Genomic DNA, 24,253 nt, shown 5'->3' on the forward strand with positions numbered 1-24,253 from the left:
ATGTGCCTCAAATGTGCCTCAAATGTATGTATGTATGTATGTATGTATTTATGTATGTATGTGCCTCAAATCTAATGTCCTCATCTTTCTTTTTTGCATAATACCGATACATATTGTTCGTTCGCAATACAACCAACGTATGTCATGCTGAATCAATCGTAAATTAAAAAACGGTGAAAAGGCTGAAAAGGCACAGAGTTCTGCATTTATTGATTACATGGTTGTCTGCAAGGCAATACTCCAAACTTTACACTGTAAGAGTGTGTAACCATAGACCCTCGAGAAAAACTCGAGTGTCTATGGTGTAACCCCTGAGGAGCTTGAACCACACAGACTTGAAAAAAGAGGACCTTTTCCCCTGGAGTTTCTATGTTTAGTAAAGTAATCTTTTCACACTCTTCGAAACGAATAATACAATTAGTAAACGTGTATTTACAACAACAGCAGTAAGGCTTCACCCTCCGCTGAATATCTTACCCTACACATCGGAGTGGCCTTATTCATAGACACGGTATAGTACATATATCGCCATCTCTTTTGGCATACAAATTCTCGATTTCGCGGTGGTCGGTGACGCAACGTGAATTTCTTCCGATGTCATAAAAATTGTTTTGGTTGCATAAAAACTTTTATTCATGGTTTATCCAGAAACCTGATCGAAATCGTGTCGTGCAGTTTTTTCTGAAATAAACGTTACACTCGATATCAAATTATAGCATAAAATACCAATACATTTTGACCGCGGATGTGGAGCAACAATAAAAACATTCTACCACATAAGATATCCCTTTTTAAGTTTTGTTTACGGAGAAAGTTATTGTCAGTGAGGGTTCATTGTTTGCGGAGGAAAAGTTCGTCCCTTACCATTAGGTAAGACGCCAGGAAGTAAAACTTGATGGTCAAATTGAGTAAACATTCACGTCGGGTCCTGACACGGGGAAATGATATGTTAATACTCGTGATGATATCGCTTTATGCATAAAATGTTACGAACGCTTATATCAATACTTCTTGAGTCACTGATGTCGATTGCTCTCGATATTCAACAGGAATTGTACAGATTAAACTGCAAAACCTACCATTGGACCCTATCCTTATTATCCATAAATCTCTGAGTACCAGTACTTTAAGTTTGTTAATCCTATCTGAATTCATAAGTATTATACTGTAGTATCATCTCGTATACTTTGTTTAAATGATACGGTCCATGCTCCACGTACCAATGAGTGAACGGACAACATTTGGTGATCGTAGAATCTTGCATGCTGCTCCTTAAAATTGAACGGTCTATCCCTGAAATACGTCAGTTGCCCGGAAGCTCGGTAGCTCTGCTCTACTCTGTAAAGTGCATTCTTAAAACTGCATACCTCTGATGTTCTCCAATAATTTTTACCTGCTGGTAAAACATATTTTCTTGCACTACACCCGAATTGTCGAAATGCTCCGTGTTTATAGTCCATATGAGGGTAATGTCCAACTTGGTAATGTGTCTGTCGGTCAACAGTAGCATAACGCATTGTATACCATGCGTTCTGTTGACAAGACCCAATACCTTATTTTTCAACATATTTTAATTCGGAGACGAGTTATAACATGAACTTGTTTAACCAGTGAACAGAACAAAACAGATGAAATATCAAACGTTGCCGTACTGGGTATTTTGCGCTCTGTAATTCGTTTGGTTAATTGATTGAACTATTGATGTACGTGTAAACATTTATTGAAAATGATTTTTCTATTTAATAGCTTTCACTGAGTTGTCAACCAGCATTCAAATCGGCCAGTTGGTGGCAAGGGATTAAATCCTCTTCCACCGACAGAACAAATAATAAGTTGTATCATAGACACCCGGAACGTATCTATGGTTGCTTGATAGGATCTAGTGACGATTGCCAAAGGGGGATTATCATCTTTCCAGTGATGTGGAATTATCAAAAGAACAGTGCCAGTACGTCGACTAATTAACCCGCACAACTGAGTCCATATGTGATGTAGTTCAGGTGCAGAGTAGTTTTGTAGCGACTTATACTCTTACTTGAAAGATTCATTTTATACATGTAAATTATCCTGAACTCAGCCCTCTAATTCTAACACAGTGGATGCATGCTGGTAAAGATCTGCGTACAATGACAGGGGTGGACAACGTACCCATTTAGTAGTTTGGATAAAGGGTGGGGAGTTGGATCCAAATTGTACCTGTCCAAAACGGGCTATTTGCAACTTTGTAGATTAAAGTGGTACTTTTATCAATATAATTATGTGCGATATTTTCAACGTTTTGGTGCCCAAGGAAAAGATTAAAAAGTAATACATTTTTACGGCAGCGTTACATCTTTTGACGGTGGGCCTATTTGTACATTTCCTAACAAGTTACAGGATCATGTTGTCGCACATTTCCCCGAAACACAAACCATTTTAGCGCTCATTTGCCTCTACCACTTCAGAAAATGTCTGCATCTTTCCTTTACATCGCTGTATATTGTGTATAGATTTGTCCTTGTCCTCGGACCGCAGACATGAAAAGCAAAACATATTAAGGTAGAATGCGCCTCGGGGATGGATATTTGGACTCTCAATTTCCAATTCTTTTCTGATCAACCACTTTTTTGGGCTCAATTTCGAAGGCCTTTTAGTAAGAAAAACTTTCACAGTCTTAGTTTTTTTGAAAATCGAAAATATTATTTTTCTCCATACAGTTCATGTCACAGGGATTTTGAATTTCAAATATCGATTTGTTTCTCTAGTACCAAAATTTGCACATTAACCGGTACCCCCTCCCGGTTTTTATTCTCGATTATCAAAGTGAATGGTTGAAAGATTCCATAAGATGAATTAAGTCTTTCACTTCCAAGGCGCATATTACCTTTATGAATGGAAGGTAACGTCCACGCATCTCGACACCAGATTGTGCAATGCTGTAATGATTCTGGTATCTTTATTTTTGGTTTATCGGAATGGGATTGTATGCATGGGTTGAACGAAACGCATGCTACCAGTTGCCGTCATCCGCGGGTCCTCAATATTATCAACAGCTAGCACAAAAAAAAAAAAAAAAAACCCAGACAAATGTCTTGATTATGATATGTAGCAACAGATCTATAGCTAAATAAAATTTAAACCACCTGGATTTATGTCAGGGTAGTTCGTTTCTGAATTAACCGAGCGATAACTTCGATGAAGGTATATATAGGCCTATAGCGATAGTGCATAATAGGCCTGAACATACTAGATCTCGAGAAGCTAAGTTATCAGTGTGCGTACCCCTTTTCCTCCCACTTCCATCGAAAAATGTGCAAAGCTGGAAATAAAACAAAACGTGCTTTAATATTCGTAAAGGATTTCATAATTACGGGCTCCAGAAAATTTGCAAGTATAAGTACTTGTATAAATGCCTTTGGGCGCCTATACCATAAGTTTGTTTATTTATTTTTAGCCAAAAGCAAAATTCTTAGCCGTAAGCTTAACTCACGTAAGTTTAGGTGTCAGCAATATGATACGTTGCAGTACAAAAATATATTATACGGTATTAATACAACACAACACAATACAACACAATGCGATACAATACAATATCGTACATTACAATGAAATGCAATTAAAAGCATGTTTAATACAGAAAGCATTTTAATATCAAGTGGATACAACTGCCTGCAGCCTATATGGCAAGTAATGGACACTGAGCCGCGCGGGACGTATAATCGACAATTTTACGAAAAAATAAGGGGGCTATGCAAAGTCTCTCCTCCCAATAAATCTGTTCACGTGTATAGGAAAATTTGAAGTCAACAAAATGAGAGAAGATCGTTGACATACTGTACAATCAAGTGTCTATGAAACAAAGAATGAAATTAAACCAGCCTCCATGGTAAAACTGATAGGCCTGTACTTGTGGTACAACGATATTGGCAGACAATACCGCCACCACATGTACAGCCAGCCACCAACTGCAATATCAGTATCATTATCAATGAATGTGAAAAGGCCTACATCAGAACCGGGGCTTCCCAAGGATACAGTCGATTTCGTTTCAGTGACTGTGTGTGCTTGTAATTATAACAAACATAGGCCTATAGGCCTTTAACAAACTTGGTAATCGACAGACCAAAATTAAGTCTAGTACGTGCATAAACGCTGACATAACAACTCGAACCGATCTACAACTGAGAACGCACTGTCCGTGCATGAAAAGTTGTATAATTATATACAACGTGAATAAATTAGGCATAGTCCAATGCTCCACTTGTACTATTGTATTTTCGTTGTCCTTATGAGCAATCAATTTTTTTTATTGCAATAATGACCATATGACTGTCGCAGCTATCTCTTTTTACATCCGTGTTCCATCCCTTTTTTCAAGAATATGACCAGGTCTGAGTAAGCAGTCGGGAGACGAAGTCGTCTAATACTATAAATGACTACTTTATTCTATACTAATATAATAGACAGTGGCTAATACAGTGAAGCATAACACTTGGGTGAGAGACCGTACGTAGAGTCCAGTGACGTGAAGTGTCTCTGTTGAGGGTGGAAGAGTCTCTGATTAGGGAAGGCGAGGTTCCCGTAGATAAAGCACTTTTGGCGGGAAAAGTGTCTATGAGTCATGAGAAAGGCACATGATGGATTAGACATATTGTCTTAGCAGATGGAATCTCTGGTTGGTAAAATAAACAGTGATAGGAAGCGGTGCCTCAAAGCTTAGTCTTAGAAGGAATGCTATCAGAGTATCTATAGTAAGACACTGTACTAATAATGACGTAATACAAGAATATATTTCCTAACACCTTTTTCAACACATAGGATCTTCTCGAAATTCAAAGTTATCAAGAGCATTGAGCTAGTCTTTTTTTCCGGGGGGGGGGGGGGCTTCTTTTTTTCGCTGGGTTAAATATTTATTTATTTATTCATTCGTTCATTCATTCTTTCATTTGACGGGTCAACAGACATTTCCTGCAGTTCAAGGCGTCACTAACATAACAGACCCCGATATAAACAAGATACTGACAAACAGAAGAAAGTCTACAAAAAATGTTGAGAAGGTTGCCACATCTCATGACCTGGAAGTTCAGTATATTGAAAAGCAATGCTTTGCACCAAATCCAATATCCTCGATCGCTTTTTCTACAGCCGACGCCCCAGGAGCTGCACACAGTGAAGACACTGTAGGCCCAGCGTCCGGCCGGCCTGGGATGAGAATAAGGACACGTATCTGATTTCATCAACATTGGCATTCTTGGTGGTGAGCCCAGCACCTTCCATCACCTGGTTGACGTCTAGCTCTCGTGCCATGCTGTAACGAGCGTTCACGTGGTTGTGTCATGCATGGGAGACAATGGTGCCTGTAAGGCTTCGATTACTTTTATACTTCGGAAAACTGTTTTGGTCTATTAATACTCGTCAGCCATATTACTGAAGACAGCCATCGGACTCCCTATCTCGATATATTTTGTGCTTAGGTCAATGGAGGAGAGGAACAAGATGTTCATTGATGGTATTTCAGCCAGATCCTAAAATTGAGAGACCTACAAGTGATCTGACAACTGTATCGGTGGACACGTATTTAATGTCAGAGTACATTGGAATATAATAAGGTAAAGTGCATTGTCTTTGATATTTACGATCGACGATCGCGTATTTGCGCTGCATCGCGATCGCGTCGACTTGAAATCCAAGCGCTAGTCCAATCTGAAAACATTTACCGCGATTTAACGTTAATTTATCAGCGCTTTTCTCTGTATGTGCGAGAGAGGCAAGTAAAGAAGTTGGAGGGTATGCTTGCACGTACACAGTTTTATTCGTGTAGATTGACCCTGACGGAAAGAGGGACGGCAAGGCACGCTTTTCAATACATGATAGGTGTTGTCTGCAACTGAACACACAGTGCTGTACACAAACTCAAAATCAAAAGCGTCGGGAAGTCGGCACCCGGCCGCAGAAAGGGGAACCCGATCGGGCTTCTCGATGGCAGGGACGTATCGTACGTTGCTTTCAGTAGAAGCGACGAAATGCCAAAGCGACTCGTTTCCCCATGTCCATTTTCCAGCGTTTTCCAAAGACGCCGTGATTCTGTAAAGGCAATCTATCTATCATAATTCCACACGCTGGGCTGCTGACTGAGTGCCGTTACTTCTTCGGGGTTCTTCATTCTGTGTTAGCGGCCCCTTCAGAAGAAACAAATGAGAAAACAAGTATGCTATTTGTTTAAATAGCTTGAAGACATTTTGCACGGGAGAATGGAGTACAATATTATGGCTTGAATGAAATTATTGCCAATGGCCCAAAATATAAAAGTCTCCAGTACATAACTACTGCCGACAGTTCAAGGGAGAAAACAATACAAAAGGGGGAGTGCCTAGCCTGTCGACCCACTCATGTAGAGTGAAGGGATTGTAAAACGGTCGTATGGTACATACAATATTGTATTTACCTTTCGTGTAGCCTAGAAGTAACTTTTATCAAAGTAATCATACTTATGTAGCGATCACAAACACTAAAAAGATTATTGTAAAAATATTAAAGGTATACACCTTATGAAAGAGTCTATCATACAATGAGTATGAGTGTATTCAAATTTGCATAAGCCTATTGTGCTGTTTAAATCACTCTTTTTTGTTAGTTTCAATGTTTCGGTTTGTTTAAGGGTAATCTGAGTTGCCTTGAATGGCCACAAATAATGCTGTCTCACTGCAATATCTGGGATGGAATCATAAGTATTGTAAATAATACGCATCGCAGGAAGCTGGGCGAAGCCTTGGTACTTCTATGAGTGTCAATTTTGATAAGGATTTGGCCTAAATAGATCTGATTTCTGGTTTACTACTAAAAGCTGTATTGGCTGCATATATTACTTTGACTACTGCTGACAGAAATTCTGACATTTTTTGTCTGTGTTAGGTCTTCACTTCCTGCTGCAGCGTCTAGTTTGAACACTTGATTAATAGGTTTTCATCATAACATTGGTTGCACTGAAGAAAGCTAGCCCCAATTGTCCATTATGAAAAAAGTTTGGTTTTCCTAAGGGATCTTCCCCAAAGCTTCTGAAGTAACTGGACCCCTAGGATCATGTTTATTGGTACAGTTATTCACTGTCGGTCCAGGGTTTTTCAGTCTTGCCTAACATTTGTTGCAAAACAAGCTTGTTTTTCATAAAACTTATGTGTGATTTCTGAAATCTCCATTACAAATTTTGGTCAAATATTTATTTGTGCACATTATTGCAGGACTATGCCATTTTGGAGTCTTATTTAACCCTTTGAGTGCCAAAGTTGATTTTTGTCGCATTTATACTGTACAATGCTAACAATTTCTTTCAGATCTAGACAATTTTTTTTTTGGAGATTTTTCCCAAAATTTTGTTCAAAAAGTGCAGTGCATAAAAATTTATGTCCTTTTGGTCCAAAATCATGGAAATAATTATAGAAAAAGTCATAAAAATTGATAAAATGTTGCCCTGATATTTTGGGAGGAAAAATTATGGTGCTCTAACGGTTAATATCAGCATCTGTACATAGACTTATAAAACTTTTTTAGAGATAACGGAAAACTTTGTTTTTCTGTACTTGATACTTTATTTTAGTATTAAACCTTACATTTGGTTGAGCCATTTAAACACTGACATTGAGATACAGGTATTATTGGCAAGGAATCTTTCTAACGAAGTAATTCATAATTAATTGTCTTTATCATTAATTGTCAAATATGCCTATCAATGTGCCAGTCAGGGTAGATAAAATATTGCTCATTACATTTCATGAAAATTTCCCTTTTCCATAAAAAGTCAGGTATGATGGCATGGGCAGTTGTCTTCCCGCCATTTTCTGATTCTCTCGGTGCAAAGTACGACATTTACTTCATCCTGAAATGGTAAATTTTAGTTTATTGCTTCAGTAGAAATCTATAAATGTCATTTAGTTAATTCCACAGTGCATGAATAATGCCACAGAATGATGGCATCATATGCATTGATCTTTTTGGCTGATTTATCGGCAGATCTGAATGGCAAGAATCAAACTTTATTGATTCAAAGTAAGGGAAATTGTGTGGGCTTCAGGAGATGCTGTGAAATGACTTTGATCAGAAAGCTGACCCAGCTGTGGAGTATACATAAACTCATAAACTTTGATGTGTGTTCTGTGCAAGATGTTGGGGGGGGGGGGGGGGGGGGAATTGTCCTTTATGGTACTTTGATTGTCTAGGTTTTCAATGGACGCCTTCAACAAATTCCAATGATGCTCCAAGTGTACTGACAGGTACAGATGGTGTTGTTATCAATTTATGGTGTTGTCAATTATGACATCAGTAATTTTTCAGTTGCCAGGTATTTGTTTTTCCTTCAGGCATGCTGTGACTTTTATGAAATGGAAATAGAAAATGATTAAAGCTGAAATCATATCAATTACCATAATGCATTTGTAATTATATTGATGTGTAATTTGTCTGTTACATCCAATTTCATCAAATTTCTGTTCTCATTTTTTAAAATCATCTCTGTTGTTGGCTTACTAAGGCTTCATAGTTTTTGTGAGAGTGTTGTTTCTAAAATGAGCTAGAATTTTGTTGATTTGTATGTGAAAGCGATATTGTACCACATAGCTTGAAGCAAAAAAAATCACCATTATTAAAAAAAAAATGCTGGTATTCTCGTTAGAGATTACTGCTTTAAAAATGGTATGCTCTTCCTGGATAGGTGTCTTGATGAGTGGCTCCAAGCAACAGTGGTATGTGTATGGGCTCCGGTAATTACATGTCATTTACAGTCTAATGACCATGCAATTACCAAAGACAAAAGATGAGTTCTGAAAATGTCCGCTTTACATCAGCTCTGTCATATATGTCAGGCTTTGAAAAAATTGTCATTTTCAGTGCTCTCTGCAGTTGGTGTCATCAGTGCATTATGAGTCCGGGCAGAAAGACAAACAGCTTTCAAGCTGGTAAGCTGAACTGTAGCAGATAATGGAATTTGCTTCATAAATGATTTAAAAATTATTGGCTTCAAATTCTCCAGTGAGCACTTCGGAAGCATGTTGCATGTCAACATTGATTTTCACATTTCATGTCAAAAAATTAATTTATTTGAGAATAACATTGGAGAAATGCCAAAATTTACATTTACAGCAATGTAATAAAAATGAAGCATGATACACTTTTGTGCTAATAAATATCCATAATTTTACATATTAATTGAGTTTATAGGTTTTAAGCAGTGTGAGTAATTTCAAAATAAAGGTCAGTTGTGTGTAAGATGATTGCTTTTGCATTTTTAATGATTATTAGGAACTACCTTGTTCTATTGTTATATAAAAATGAATTTCTGCATCTTGCATTATTTACGTCCATATGCTGATATGATGCCAATAACCTAGGCTCTTAGTTGATTTGTTTATCATGATGCGATGGTCTTTGCTTACTATAAATTACTCACAAGTCTCCCTAATGTGTCTTGATGCATATTAGGATCTTAACTATTTCAAGTTTACAAAGGGAGATCAGAAAATAGCTTACAATGATCATTAGATAATTTTTAACAAAAGCTTATACATTCCAACTGGATAATGCATCTAGATATCTTAAACATCGTTTTCAGGAGCAAACAGAAACTTCCATCTTTTCATCCATTTCAAAAAATTAGAGATGCTTGGTTTGGTATGACAGGAGCTGAGATGATATTGAATTATGGATAATCCCAAGTGCTTTGTTCTGTGTTGGCTATAATCGTACCATTTGAAAATGCAGCGCAACTCGTAGCCTCTGCACAGGGTGGTCGTAATATTCATAAATGATGTATGCTATTTTCACCAACAACAGTATAACCAGGTGAAGCTTCCAAACCAAAATAAGAAAATGTGGCAACTCTACCTAGTATTCTTTGCAACAAATTATGGATAAATATCTTTATTCAACAGCAAGTTCTGAAAAAAATTTGTCTCAAAAAACGAATGTCAGATTTTTAGAATGATGGCAGTAACAGTTGCCCTGTCATTATCACCAATGTGATATGCAGTTATTTTCAATGCAGGCCTTGAAATATTGGTTGACTGAATCTTACCGTTATAATTGAAAAATACAAATAGATTCCCTAAGTTGCTGTGAATAGTGATAATGGACCAATATAACCAATATAATTTTGCAAGCACGCTGCACATCAGCAGTATTTTTTTCTAACACAGGCTACTTCCCAGTGTGTGCACAGCGATCAGGTTTAGTTTATCGATATTCCAAGTCATTTTTCCAATCATCTTATGCAGATTCTTTGACATTTTTTTCAATCTTTTATCATATGACCTTGTTCGGTTGTCTGTACGTTTTGTACTACTGTGCACCAAAGTTCAGCTGCAAGGTCTCAGGTAGAGCTTTTATTTTGTATGTATCTGAGCTGTTCCCCAGTCATCTTTCATTGTTTCATCGGTGACCTCAAATTGTATCAATGGTGATGGTGGTGGTGGTGGTGGTGGTGGTGGTGTGTGTGTGTGTGGGGTTATATATTTTGCAAGTGTAGCAGTATTTCATCGGTAACCACATCATGTAATGTGTCAGTACTGATGAATATTATTTTGCATTGTGGTTTCCAAGGCTGCAAATATGTTGCATGGTGTCAGTGGTGCCAAGGTCACATTGCAACATGTCCCCTGTGGTAATACACCTTGCATTGTATCCTGTGCCTGTTATTTGCTGTGATGTGCAATACTATCTCTAATGGCCATTATCTTGTGTAGCATTCTTGAAAGGGAAACAGTTGTTGGAACTGTGCCTGTGCGAGTTTCTTGTTTACAAACAATGTATTTCATGTACGATATCTACATTGAAGATGTACCTCATCATCATAGCTGCAACATTAAAATTATACGATATAGATTATGACAGACGTATTTTAACTTTCATCAATCACCATCGTACCTTGGATACAGTGTTTACATTGATATTGGTTGCATACGACCTTTGAGTGCAGTTCTGATGACTGTATGCCTTTAAAGAGACAGTCCTCAATCCCTGGTTCTTACATTAGTGCTTGTTGACATTGAATATTTATATGATAGTAGTTCTTTGACTTGAATTTGTTCCCCTTTGAAAGTTGAGTCCAGTTTATCAATTTTTTTAGCGATAAAGCTAAAAAAATTTCCCTTCAAAACTGCACTTATGTTAGGTGCTGTGATTAATTGATACAGGTGAATGACAAATGACACGCGTAATTGCACTGTGGTAGGCACTTGGTTTAGCTCCATTTAGATTATCGTGTGCAAATTGGCACCAGCTTCATATCATACTACGGTTGTACTGTGGAAACCTGTTTATGCATAATACTTAATCACCAACAATGTATGCAACCTTGCAATAACCTATTTTAGCCATTTATCATGATTTGAGAAAGTTCAAATCATAATTTCATATTTTTAATTTTCACACTTCAATACTTTCATTCAGGGGCAGAGAGGATATTTGAAGTTAAACACACAGAGTTTTATTTGCTACACCAGTTTTAATTATCCCCAGTCCCATGCATGGTTTCACCAGTTGCCTGCACCTTGCATGGTTTCACTGTTTGCCTTGTATTGTGTTGCTGGTTGCCTTGTATAGTGTCGCTGGTTGCCTTGCATGGTGTTGCTGGTTGCTTTCAAGTTGTCTCATGTTATCAATGATGGTAAGTATCTAAAATGATTGCTATAAATCCATGCAGTCGCTTTCCTGAAATTGTTTAAATCTAGAAATTTTACTGAAGTACGCTGTATTTTGTATAATACGTCAGGTCCATACTTCAACATAAAAAGTACAACCTGCTGACATTTATTGGTAAGGTAGGCCATATGTACATTCAGCCTGTCAAGTTTGAAACGTAAATAGTCTGGAGTGGAAAAAGGAACAATTGTTTTATTGGGTCATTTCTTTACTTTGTTAGTCTTACTAATTGAATACTTTCTCAGACTGTTTCCATTTGAGGAGATGATTCATGCTTTATTTACGTTACCTTTAAGTGCCCTCGGTGGCATATTTCATGGTGTCTGTCAAATCCTAGATGGTAGGTGATTCAACTCCAGAATAAACTTTTAACCCTTTCACCACTATGGTTTGGTCCGAAACCCAATGTTATCAATTGCTGAGGTGTGGACCTGTTCTCAGGGATTCTTGGTGGGGGAATAGGTGAAAGGTCGAGAAGCCATCGCCAACCTCACCTTTTCAATACTAACATGTCTTCAGGTGTCAGTATGTTGTTGAGCAATTCTTACAATATGATGAGTGGGCATTTTAAAAAAGAACATATCTTTAACCTCCCTCACAGCCAGAACAATCAGATAATAAAACAACATAATTTTTGGCATCTTCTATAGGGATATGCAAATGAGCTATGGATGCAGTTAGCAAACATTCAATCTGAGCAGAAATTTCAACTGGATTACATTTCAGTATGTATCCTACCATCCACTCTATTTGAGTCCATGATTGATTTTCAGAAGGCATTTCACCTTTTCTTGACATAAAATATGCCTGAAAAGAAGCAATGTTGTCCCCTGATTGTAATGTTGTCAGCATCGTAGTTATACCAACACACTAAAAATGAAGTGTTTAGGGCTTGAAGTCACAAGCATGAATAATATGGTTGTCACGTTTTTTGGGGGTTGGTACTATGTGTTTGCATCATTCAATTTGGCTGTTCACATCTTGACATTTGAAAAATTAGAGTTTCATGAATAATAGCTCGTAGTCTTTATCTGAGCCAGCTAGCACAAATCTAATCGATGCCAGCGTCTACCATTTGTCATACATGACAGACACAGGATGGGCTTCAGAGGCAAAAATTGTCTATTGGTCGCTTTGTTGATGGTCTTTGCCAACTCAGCAACAACAAAGTGTAGCATTGAAGATGTTAACAGCAGGGGATAAGAAAAAGTGTAGGCAAAGGAGATAATGCCATCTAGGCCAAGGCAAATGAGGAATGAAATTACCACTGTATGAAAACTTCAAAAACATTAAAAAGTGTAATTTCATCAGCCTAGTCATCGTATACATACATTTCTACGTCTACAGGTTAGAATTTTAATGCAAACATTACATGCTTGCGATTCCCATTATCTTCATAAATCATTTTTTGATGAATCATTGCGTGGTGTTTACTTCTGTAAGGCCCTAGCATATATATAAACCATTTTCAGTTTTCTCGGAAGATATAGAGGGGATTGTAAATGTACCATCATTGCTCTAATGAAATTGAAAAAAAGATGAGTTTGTTTGAGCGAAGCGCAAACATTTGACTAAGTGGTGTGCTAGATACAAGACTCATCTGTTACTTATAATGGGCCTAGTAGTAGTAAAACTGGCACAGATTTCTAGTTTTTGCAAAACAGTGTAAATGATAGGATAGAATGTGATCATAAGTAATATAGTAATGTGTAGGATGTGGCGATGTAACATTGCTTCTCATCATTAACCGAAGAAATACAAAACGTTTTACCTAGTTAGATCAAACTCTTGAAACATGAAAACAACAACAACAGCAACAACAACAAGTACATAAAGAAAATTTCAATGCGTAAATAACATAAACATAGATAGACTAATAAAAGTAGCAAACAGACAAACAAAAAGAAAAACTGCAGAGCACATCGATCGTGTTGATGTATGGTACAGTGGATTAATAACTGGGTAGATTGTTAGTGAGGATGGCTTTGTATTCTATAATTAGAATTATACATTTTCCCTTGAGCCATTTTATTATCTTTTCATACAGAGGTTTAGAATTATTTAATAGTTAGATTATCTATTGTATCTATCAATGGATGACCTTCAACTTCTCTTTGAAAGTCACAGCCACAATCACTTTCCTATGAAGGTTACCTATAATTGTCTCTGTATATATCAATCGTTTCAAAATTTCAGGGAAATTTCAGTGAGAGGATACATAGTGGGAAAAATAATAACCATCCTTTTCTCAGCTCTGACTCATTTGATTGAAGCTTTGTATATTTTTCATTTTTAGTTTATTTTCTGTGAGTTTACGTTAGTATTTTACTTTCTGTTTCAGGATAATAATCAAGAAATTATCCAAAATTTTTATTTTTTTTATCAGTACAAAAACAGCCTAGACTACGTAAGCTTATTTATGTAAGATTGTAAGTGATATTTTACTTTAAGGTATCATAAAATCTTCAAAACATGTATGCCTTAACTCTGATTTTTCCTCTTCTATTTTAAGGTAGAACTTGCCTCGGGGACAGAAATTCACACTTTCAAATTTTATCATTTCTCTTCTGATCTACAACTTTTGGGAGCTCATTTTAGAGCTCTTGGTGAAAGAAAAGTATTTACCGTCTTAATTTTTCAAAAATTGGAAATTTTATTTTTACCCGTACAGTTAACACAGGGATGGCGGCCATTTTGAATTTCAAAAATCAAGCACAGTGACCCCTAATCTTCCTTTGGTAAGAGAATGGTTGACAGTTTCATTGAGGAAAGTTTAAGCCAAAGTTTAAAAATCTTTCAGTTTCGAGGCACAAACTACCTTAATGGCCTTGTTTTCATTGCATGAAAAGTTTCAGCTGATTTTGTCGTCATACTTGCTCTTCTGAATTCTACAAGTATAATTGCACTGATATATTTATCACATGTTTTTTTCACTTCCGTAAATTGGTGGCCTTTCACAAAACTGATATATTGAAATTTAAAGGTCACAATTTCTATTAAATATCACAGGAGCCCCACTGACTGATGTATATCTAAATTGACTTCCACAATGACTGTCGGGTCAATTGTTATTGCATATATGCCTATCTTATTATCTGCAGCTTGTTAATCTGATAAACCTGACCCTGTACTTTCACAGCAGGGGTCATAACTCTGCAGTCGCAGAACAACCTTTATATTCACACAATGACCAGGGGGAAGGTCCTCTATTCCAAAAATTTGAATCACTTTTGTAAATGAAATTTCCAGGGGATCGAAACTATTAAGAGTCATCTTTCAGGGTCATTGAAAGTATTTATATTATTTTCAGCATTTTATGATGTTGCAACAACTGTATTTCGTAGTTTGGCCTGGTACACGTTGTGAATTGTTTTGTTTTTTTAGAGGCGGTGTAGAGGGGGAATGCTGAGGTGAGTGAATCCATATGGTCTGCAGTATAAAATCAGCAGTCCTGTGACCTTATATGTTCCAGTACTTGGTTTATGTGGTTAGTTCACTGATTCACAGAACCTTGCACTGTTTAGGCTTTTAAAATCTATTGAATTCAATCTAAAAATACTCGTGGTTATAGATGTTTGGTTTTCTTAATCTCCAAATCTGCTTGCTGTGAAATTGTTGTTTTCAACAAACATGGTCATTGTTAAGTCTGTAAGGCAAGTTTATTGAAAGTGAATTTCAATTTAGACAGAAACTATAATGTCAATGATATAATCACACATTATATAAAGGAGGTTACATTTAACAAACTTTCAACATGCTTTGATCTGTAATTGTTCGTAAGTGTGTAAGTATTGACAAATAATCTGTAATGTCTTTTTATGAAGGCTTTAATTCTGTTTCATCAACTTATTTACCAAATAATTACATGTACCTGCAAGTTCAGTGATTCGCTGCAAGTTCTGAAGTCCTTTGCAACACCCATGCATATGCTAATTAGTTTGAATAGGTACAACGTTCAAGTCTGTTCTGCTCACAGTGTGACTATGACAACTCTAACCTATAGAGAAAGTAATACAGGGGAAAACTCTCCCACAACCCCTATCAGTGTAAAATTCTAAAAAAGTAATGAACATCATTAAAATCTTATTTGTGGCTGATATCCATAAGCTGTAGATATCCATGAAGAATGAGGAGGCGTTTTTTCTTATCAATAAACCAAGACTGGAACTATCTTGTCTATCACATCCCACAACTGTTTAATATGTCTGCAGTAGTTTGTACGTCTCTGTGAACACATTCAGTGTCTTATTTTGGAGAGTGGATAGCCTCGGAATATATCTTGTCTATTTCATATCACAACTGTAATATGTCACTATTAGGTTGTACATGTGGGTACAGATAATGTCTTATTTCGGAGAGGGCACAGCCTTAGAAAATGCTTGGTGTTTAGAATCAACCATTCGGTGAGAGAATGATTGAAACTTTCTTTGAGGAAACTTTGAACAAACGTTAAAGTCTCTCAATTTCAAGGTGCATACTACCTTAAATGTTATAATTTTGTTGTCTGTGTGAAAGCATTCCTTCATGTGTGAGTGCCACTTTGGTTACTCACATCAATTTTGCTGTCAAGAACTTTGAGAAGCTTGTGAAAAAAATTCCGTAATCTGACTCCTGTGACACTTGCCCCTTGTTGCAGGTGTTCATTTATTCTCGTGATCTCAAGAAAATAACTCTGTGCATTTGCAAACGTATTGATGCGTCATCGAGCAAGGATTGTGTTTTTGAGAAAGGAAGTCCAGGGTTCGATATGTGGGAATTGTATTGAGTTTAAATGCTTTCCTAAGTGATCGTAAAGTTTCCAAGAATAATCTTTTATGAATAATTTAGTAAGTTGACCAAAGGAATAATGTTTATGGCTTCTCCCACGCATGCTTGGTAATATCGACAACCACAAGTGGTAGATGTCAACATTTACCGTAGGCAACTCACGTTCTTCTAAACCAATGCCGATATCTAAAATTAGCTCAACACGAAATTTTTCGTGACAGCTCTTTGATCTTCAAAAGTAAAATTAAGATATTACCTCAATATTGTACAGCTCATCTTTAGATGAAATACAGATCGTATTCTAAAATTATGTTTGTTACATTCACATATGCTTATAAGCCTTGAAATGGTTCATGCAATGCTCAGTGTTGTGCATTTGGACAGTAGATCATAAATTGGAGAGCCCTCGTGTAAAACAATCATGACTGCACATGACAGTGGCATCCAAGGAACAAACAAATAAAGGTATACTGTCACCTGTTCCAATTTTGCCACAGTTACCCTGGGAAGAGAAAATCTAAGCAATCAAAGATTTTAAGCAGGTGGCCGCTTTTTAAAAACAGCGCCCCCACATGGGCATTTTGAATACCAAGGAACGCCCCTTCGACCGTATATGGGAATATTTAGATTACAAGTGACTGTATACCTTTAAGCTATATATTATTGTAAATTGAACTTTGACAACTAATTTAAGTCTGGATTTGAAATCATTTATTAACAATAACATTGTACATTGAGGACAATGCATTGAATTAAAATGCAAATTACTTTGTATTTCATCTACTTTGGGGAGAAGACTAACAAAAAGTACAGTAAAACCCTATCAATCCCACCAGGAAAAAAAAGAATTACGATTATAAACTGTCAAATTATTAGAAAATTAACAAAGCCGAAATAATTTTAGAGGTCGAATTATTAGGGATTTCAACTGTTTTGACAGTTCATAATTGATATGCTTACCATCTTGGATGATTGAAGCACATAAAGGTGACTTTTGTGAAGTCCTGACTTAGACAGTCTGTGTTGGTCATTGCATTGTTCTGTGTATTTTATTGAAAATAAAATGTTCAAAACAGTTTGTCATGATTGGTTGGTAAATTATTAGAGATTGAGAAAGTCCCAATTTATATCGGTGGTTGAACTGATAAAGATAAAATAACATTATGTTTTGAGAGAAAAATAGGATGGTTGAATTAATAGAGTGCTCGAATTGATAGGGTTTTTATTGTTTTTAGTCCCCATGGACGAAGTCCGGGGGGACTTATAGATTGGGTCATGTCCGTCCGTCCATCCGTGCGTCAGTTTCAAATTGGGAACAACGACATAGACCTACCTGCCCATAGATCTCAACATATACACTCCAGTGATACTTCTTAATGACCACATTTCCCTAGGCCATCAAGACTTATACTCCTATTACAAGTGGGGACTATGTCATTGTCAATGACTTGTTTGTGGAATGAAAGTGTTGAAATTATTGTTCAATAGTAATAACTAGTTGCTCTGTCAAAGTGTCTTTGCATCGGCCTTTAGGTACCCTGACATACTTCATGTAGGCATGAAAGTAATTTAGAGAGTTGACACCTTAGTTTAAGATATCATGTTGAAGTCCCATTTTTAGCTTCTATAGACTTTAGTCTATAGAAGCTATCGGGATGGGTATCCGTCCATAATCAGTCTGTATGTACCGGTATGTATGTATGTATGTATGTATGTATGTATGTATGTATGTATGTATGTATGTATGTCTGTTTGTATGTATGTATGTATGTATGTATGTATGTATGTATGTATGTACGTATGTACGTATATACGTACGTACGTACGTACGTATGTACGTATGTACACTCAAATATCTTGAGAACCGCAGTACTTTCAGATTTGATATTTGTTGTGTAGATGCAAAATATGATTATGAGAAACTAATCTTTTTTGAGATTGTTGAAAATATGCAAATTAGCACAAAAAAGGCGTTTTTGGTAAAAAATCTTCTTCATAACCGCTTGTCAGACAGCTTTTATATTTGGTATATAGGTCCCTAGGGATAACCTATTTCACATTTGTTAAAATTGTGCAAAAATATGCAAATGTGTATTTAGGGTGCAATTTTATCATTTTTTGGTCAGAAAATTTGTTTCACCAAAGCGGCTTGCCGGACAGCTTTAATATGTGTTGTACAGGTTCATAGGGATGATTAAAATGTGATATATTGAAATTAAGATGAAATCTGCAATTTTTAGCTACTATAGACTATAGTCTATAGAAGCTATTGGGATGGGTATCCGTCCGGCGTCCGTCGTCAGTCTGTATGTATGTATGTATGTATGATGTATGTATGTATGTATGTCCGTTTGTGAGGCGTCCGTCCACTCAAATATCTTGAGAACCGCAGTACTTACTGATTTGATATTTGTTGTGTAGATGAAAAATATGATTTTGAGAAACTATTTTTTTAATTTTTGATATTGTTGAAAATAGGCAAATTAATGCCAAAAAAGGTGTTTTTGGTAAAAAATCTTCTTCTTCATAACCACTGGTCAGATAGCTTTGTTATTTGGTATACAGGTCCCTAGGGGTAACCCAACTTAGATTTGTTCAAATTGTGATGAAATATGCAAATGCGTATTTTTAAGGAATTTTTTTGTCATTTTTGGTCATAATTTGACTTACATTGTATGTAATTCTTGTACTGTATAAACCCTATCAATTCACCAAGAAAAAAATAATTAATATGATTTTAAATAATTGAATTAATTAGGAAATCATCAAAGCCAAAATAATTTTAGTGTAGAATTATCAGAAAGCTCAACTTTTTGTGACAGTTCATAGTGAATTGAGGATTAAAACATGTAAAGGCAACTTTCCTGAATCCCAACTTTGATATATTCTGAACCACCATTTATGTTATCTAAAAGAAATTGCTCATAATAGTTTGTCATGATAGGGTGGTCAAATAAATAGAGATAGAGAAAGTTCTAATTTCCATTTATGGTTGACTTGGTAGGGATAAAATAAGACTACTTTTTGAGGAAAAAATAGAGTGGTCAATTAAAAGAGTGGTCAAAGTGATAGGGTTTTTATGGTAAAGCTGGGCTGTAAGATTCCTCATGTGCTATTTAAAGCAATTATGCAATCTGTGTAAACAGTGCAATGAAAGTGTAACATGATTCCTTATAATGCTTTTGATGACCTTGAACTTCTTAAATTTCAAACATTTGTCTCTTCAGTGTGCTTTCTCTGAGTATGTACAGTCTCAACTTATTCAACAGAACTTACTCACAATGTTAATTTGAAAGTTAAAATGTGCTTGGTAAATAGGATGAAAATACTGATATTAAAAGATAACCAGCTCAAGATTCTTTATAACCTGACAGATATGCTGTTTTTTTATGACGTAAATCTTGATTTAAGCAAGTCTTGTTTACTTTAATTAGAATGTAATTAACTCTCGTTTATTTGCTATTATAGACTAATATAGTCTGATGAAATATGCAAATCTGTATTTTTATGGAATTTTTTTCCATTTTTGGTCAGGCCATCCTGAAATGAGCTATCAAAGATATCCACCTTCTTCATCAATACATGTGTCACAAAAGGTTATTCTCTACATAACACAGCAGAGCTCTGTCAACTGTTTAGTCGCTTGTTTTTTCAAAACCGCTGTTCAGACAGCTTTAATATTTGGTTTACATGTCCCTAGGATGACCTTAGTGAGATAATTTCATACAGTCACAAAATACTTAATTTTGTATCCATGTCTATAGTAGCTTCAGGGACTTTGGCCCTATGTTTTTATTTTGGGGCAATTTTTGTCATTTATAGTCAAAAGAATTATTTCTCAAAAAGTACTCATTTGATGGCTTTCATATTTGGTATACAGGTTCCTACATATGAACTTAATATGATATATTGAAATTATGATGAAATCTGCAATTTTGTATTTTGGTGCAATTTTTGCCGTTTTTGGTCAAAAAATTTGTTTCTCAAAAACCACTCGTCTGATACCTTTGATATTTGGTATACAGGTTCCTAGAGCTTGTCTAAGTGTGATATATATATAAATTTGGTGAAATCTTCAATTTTTGTATATTTCTGGGCCAATTTTTGCCATTTTTGATCAAAATCTTTGTTTCTCAAATGTTACTCATCTGATAGCGTTGATAATTAGTATACACGTTCCTAGGGTTCATCTTAATGTAATATATTGAAATTATGATGAAATCTTTAATTTTGTATTTTTGCAGCTAATTTTGCCTGATCCACCTTCATCATCATCACATTTGTCACAAACAATTATTCTCTTCATCACACAATGGAGCTCTGTCAACCGTTAGGTCGCTTGTTTTTTCAAAACTACTGGTCAGACAGCTTTAATATTTGGTATACAGATCCCTAGGATGACCTTAATAGTGAGATAATTTCATACAGTCAGGAAAATTTAATTTGTATCCATGTCTACAATAGCTTCAGGCCCTATGTTTTACATATTCTTGTCATCATGTTATCTCAACAAAGCTATTTGTGAAAGACATCATCATTCCCGATCCTTTGTAATTTTTTTATTTTTTTAGGGGTAGGGGATGTAGTCTAGCGCTTTCTCAATTGCTAACTTCTTCGCTAAGTTAGTAGCTACCGCGTAGGCTGAGAGATCAAATCTGATTGATAAATAACTAAATTGATTGCCCTGGACTCAAATCTCACACTCATGATTCATTTGCTAATTAACTGAAACTTGTGTTCAGTACATGCATATTGGTAGGGAAGGTTTGAAAGGTGTTTGTGACATTGATGTGGTAGTATCTCTGGATTGATGGAATTGATGGAACACTGTATAGTAAAATGGGCAAGATTGTCACCTATAAACAGATACTAGAAAAGAAGCTGATTCCGAGTGAATTTTTCGATTGAGTTTGGCAGGAATACCATATGTAGGCTACAGTGGACTGGAAACATCAGCTGAACATCAGGCTTATTTGCATTTTGATAGAAAACATAAAAATTCCCCAAGTATTGGATGCCTTCCATAAACCACATATTATGAGTAGTTGGGTGTACCGTCGCCAACTGTTCATTGCTGGAAAAGGCATAAACACATTTCAAGTACCACGACTGACACACAGCGTTGGTACTTTGTTGTTATTGCGGCTTCTCTGTAGTTAGTTACTATTCTATGAGTGTCAGTCTGGGGAGCCTTGCCAGTCTGAGCATGTTTTACAGAAAATTACTTGATCAATATGCTGTGTTTAGGTCATTTCTCTGAATTCATACAAATAGTATCCTGGCATAAAAGAGTCATCTTGCCCTTTTCAGATGGTTTTATGTTTCCAGTAGACATTCAGGGTCTGAGTAAAGGTATCTGAGACAACCTTTTCTGAAGATGTTTTGAGTAATTGCCTTGCAGAAAGTACATATGGATACTGAATAGCACCTGTATCACTCCATGATAAATGGGAAAAGTCATTCTTCAAACTGGATAGAATTAATTCTTTGTATTATGAAGGTTTTATCATACACCAATATTCTTGTCATGTTTCCAAGAAATATTGAAAAGCGTTTGTTGTGGAAATTCAATTTATTACGCACTAGTTTAGCTTTCCTCTTCTGTCATATTTAATGTCTCCATCTGCCGACTCCCTGCAGCAACTGTGTTGTTGATTTAACGTCACATGTTTAAACAATAATGTACTGCCAGGGGTATTCAATAGACGAGATACTACTTTTTAAGGCCTTTCCGCATGACACTCCAGTGTGAACCGAGGTGAATTTATGGACTCTAACGACAGTTTTAACTGTCCGCATTCGACAGGTGTTTCTGTCGCCTGAAGTTAGTAAATATCCTGAAATTCCTTCAGTCGTTCAAAAATGCATACAGTGCTTGGCTTACTGTACATATACTATGTATACCAGTATACAGATAAGTCCCGTTCCCGAGCATATTTGCAATGATGCTTACTTGGACAAATTGTGAAATTGTGAAATTGTGAAATTATTACGCTAACTATATTAGGTATCGATTTTTCACTGTTTATCTTCATTATAATTTTTATAGGTATGAAGGAATTCCTAGTTTGAAAGCGAATTAGTGTTATTGAGTTACACGATAAATATAAACTCTGGCATGTGTTCAGCTATTCCATGTTTATTTTACAGGACCAGAGGCTTTTCTAGGATAGTCAAAACATTTCTACACACTTGTCTGATTGGTTGAGGGATATATTTGTGTCCACATTTCAAGAGCCCATATGGCTCTGCAGTTGATTTGCATAAATTAATTCTTTACCTAAGAAACTGGGCCTTTTAGTTATTGGCAAATTAGAAGTTCAAAATGATTGAGAGACAAAAATTAGTTTTTCCTTGGACGGAAAAATATATGAATGGTAAGAAAAACTAGCCACACAGCTGTTTACATACATGTACTGGTATTGTGAGTTTTATGTAATGGTGTCATTCGGGATTGTTCATGACTGTTATGGCAGAATGCATCTGGGGAATACATTTTTTGACTCAAAATCTTATAGTTATATACTGGCCGGTCTATACCTTGTTAGGACTAATTTTGAAACCTTTTTACTTACTTGTTTTCATGAAATTGCAAATTGATATTTATCCCATAGGTTAATACCATGGAGAGTGGCAGCCATTTTGAAATTACAAACATTCCAAAATTGGATGTATATTTGTTTCTCTTATCGAAAAATTCACAAAGTGACTCAAGATTTTTTTATTTATGATCATTTACAGAGAATAGTTTAAAGTTCCCTAGTATGGGTACAAGTTTCAAACCTTCGTTTTCAATTTCAGGGTGCATAAATTTTAGTAAAATTCATTGAATGCAAACTGCAGAAAGTGAAAGGTAAAAGGTAAAGATTTGAAAATCAGCAGTGGGCCATATTGTGTGAAAAAAGATTTTCACCCACAAGGTCATCCTGATTTCAATGATGAATTTGCATTTTGCTCATATGTTTTCTTCACATTGTATCTGGATTTGTCTACTGCAGAGTAAAAGCACCTTTTTGGCCTCAGAGCAAAAAGCTACGGTAACATACTGGCATATAAAATCTCATATGTCGCCGTACCAGCTGAATGTCATGTTTATACTGGGCAACCTTTACAAAGAATCTATTGAAATTTTATGAAAAGATATACTTACAGACGAGAATTTCTAATTACGAATGAATGCAAATATTAATCTGCATCATGGATTGGAGGTTTCACTTAATGCATCCAAATATTTTGTGTTACAGTGAAATGTGGAACTTCATGTAATGAAATTCTCTGTTTGACTTGGTGTGGTGATTTCTTGAAACCTCAGAAGATTGCAAGCAATTTATTTGTAATGTCATACATCAAATATTTAAACATGGTGACTGGTTTACTATTTCACGTGACGTTTCATCTAATAATTCCTGCTCTGCCATCATATACGGAACAAGACACATGATATTTTGTACATGTAAATAACATGTAGTAATTATCCCATCTCATAGCATTTCCTTCCCATTTGTCCTGCGTGATGTAGCCGTATACGTCAGTTTGTTCCATTGGTTAATATCAGGCATACACAGCAAATAATCCCAAACCAGTAAGATGACAGATGTTTTTAGCAGTGAGTTGACATGCCTGCAGTTTGACATACGGTTTGCTGGGTCAATGTGCAAGCTCATTTCGTTTGAATCCAGACATTTGGTCGATGACTTCATAAGCTTGACATACGGCTTAACACATGGGTGAGCCACTATACAGTGAGGTGACGTGTGTTGCTGTTGACAATTGCAGAATTACAAAGATGGTCATTTAGTCTTTTTAGTTTGACGATACA

General features: G+C 36.0%; 1 protein-coding gene across 1 annotated transcript in view; it reads left to right on the forward strand.

Annotated features, from left to right (window-relative positions):
- The first annotated feature begins 5,120 nt into the window (after positions 1 to 5,120).
- Positions 5,121 to 24,253, forward strand: part of LOC139114683 (inactive phospholipase C-like protein 2) — a 140,797-nt gene continuing 121,664 nt past the window's right edge. The window contains exon 1 of the mRNA XM_070676552.1: positions 5,121 to 5,588. The gene's annotated coding sequence lies outside the window, so the exon portion shown is untranslated. The remainder of the gene's footprint in view (positions 5,589 to 24,253) is intronic.

The sequence above is a fragment of the Ptychodera flava genome, chromosome 16, assembly GCF_041260155.1.
Source record: "Ptychodera flava strain L36383 chromosome 16, AS_Pfla_20210202, whole genome shotgun sequence".
In the NCBI taxonomy this organism is placed as follows: Eukaryota; Metazoa; Hemichordata; class Enteropneusta; family Ptychoderidae; genus Ptychodera; species Ptychodera flava.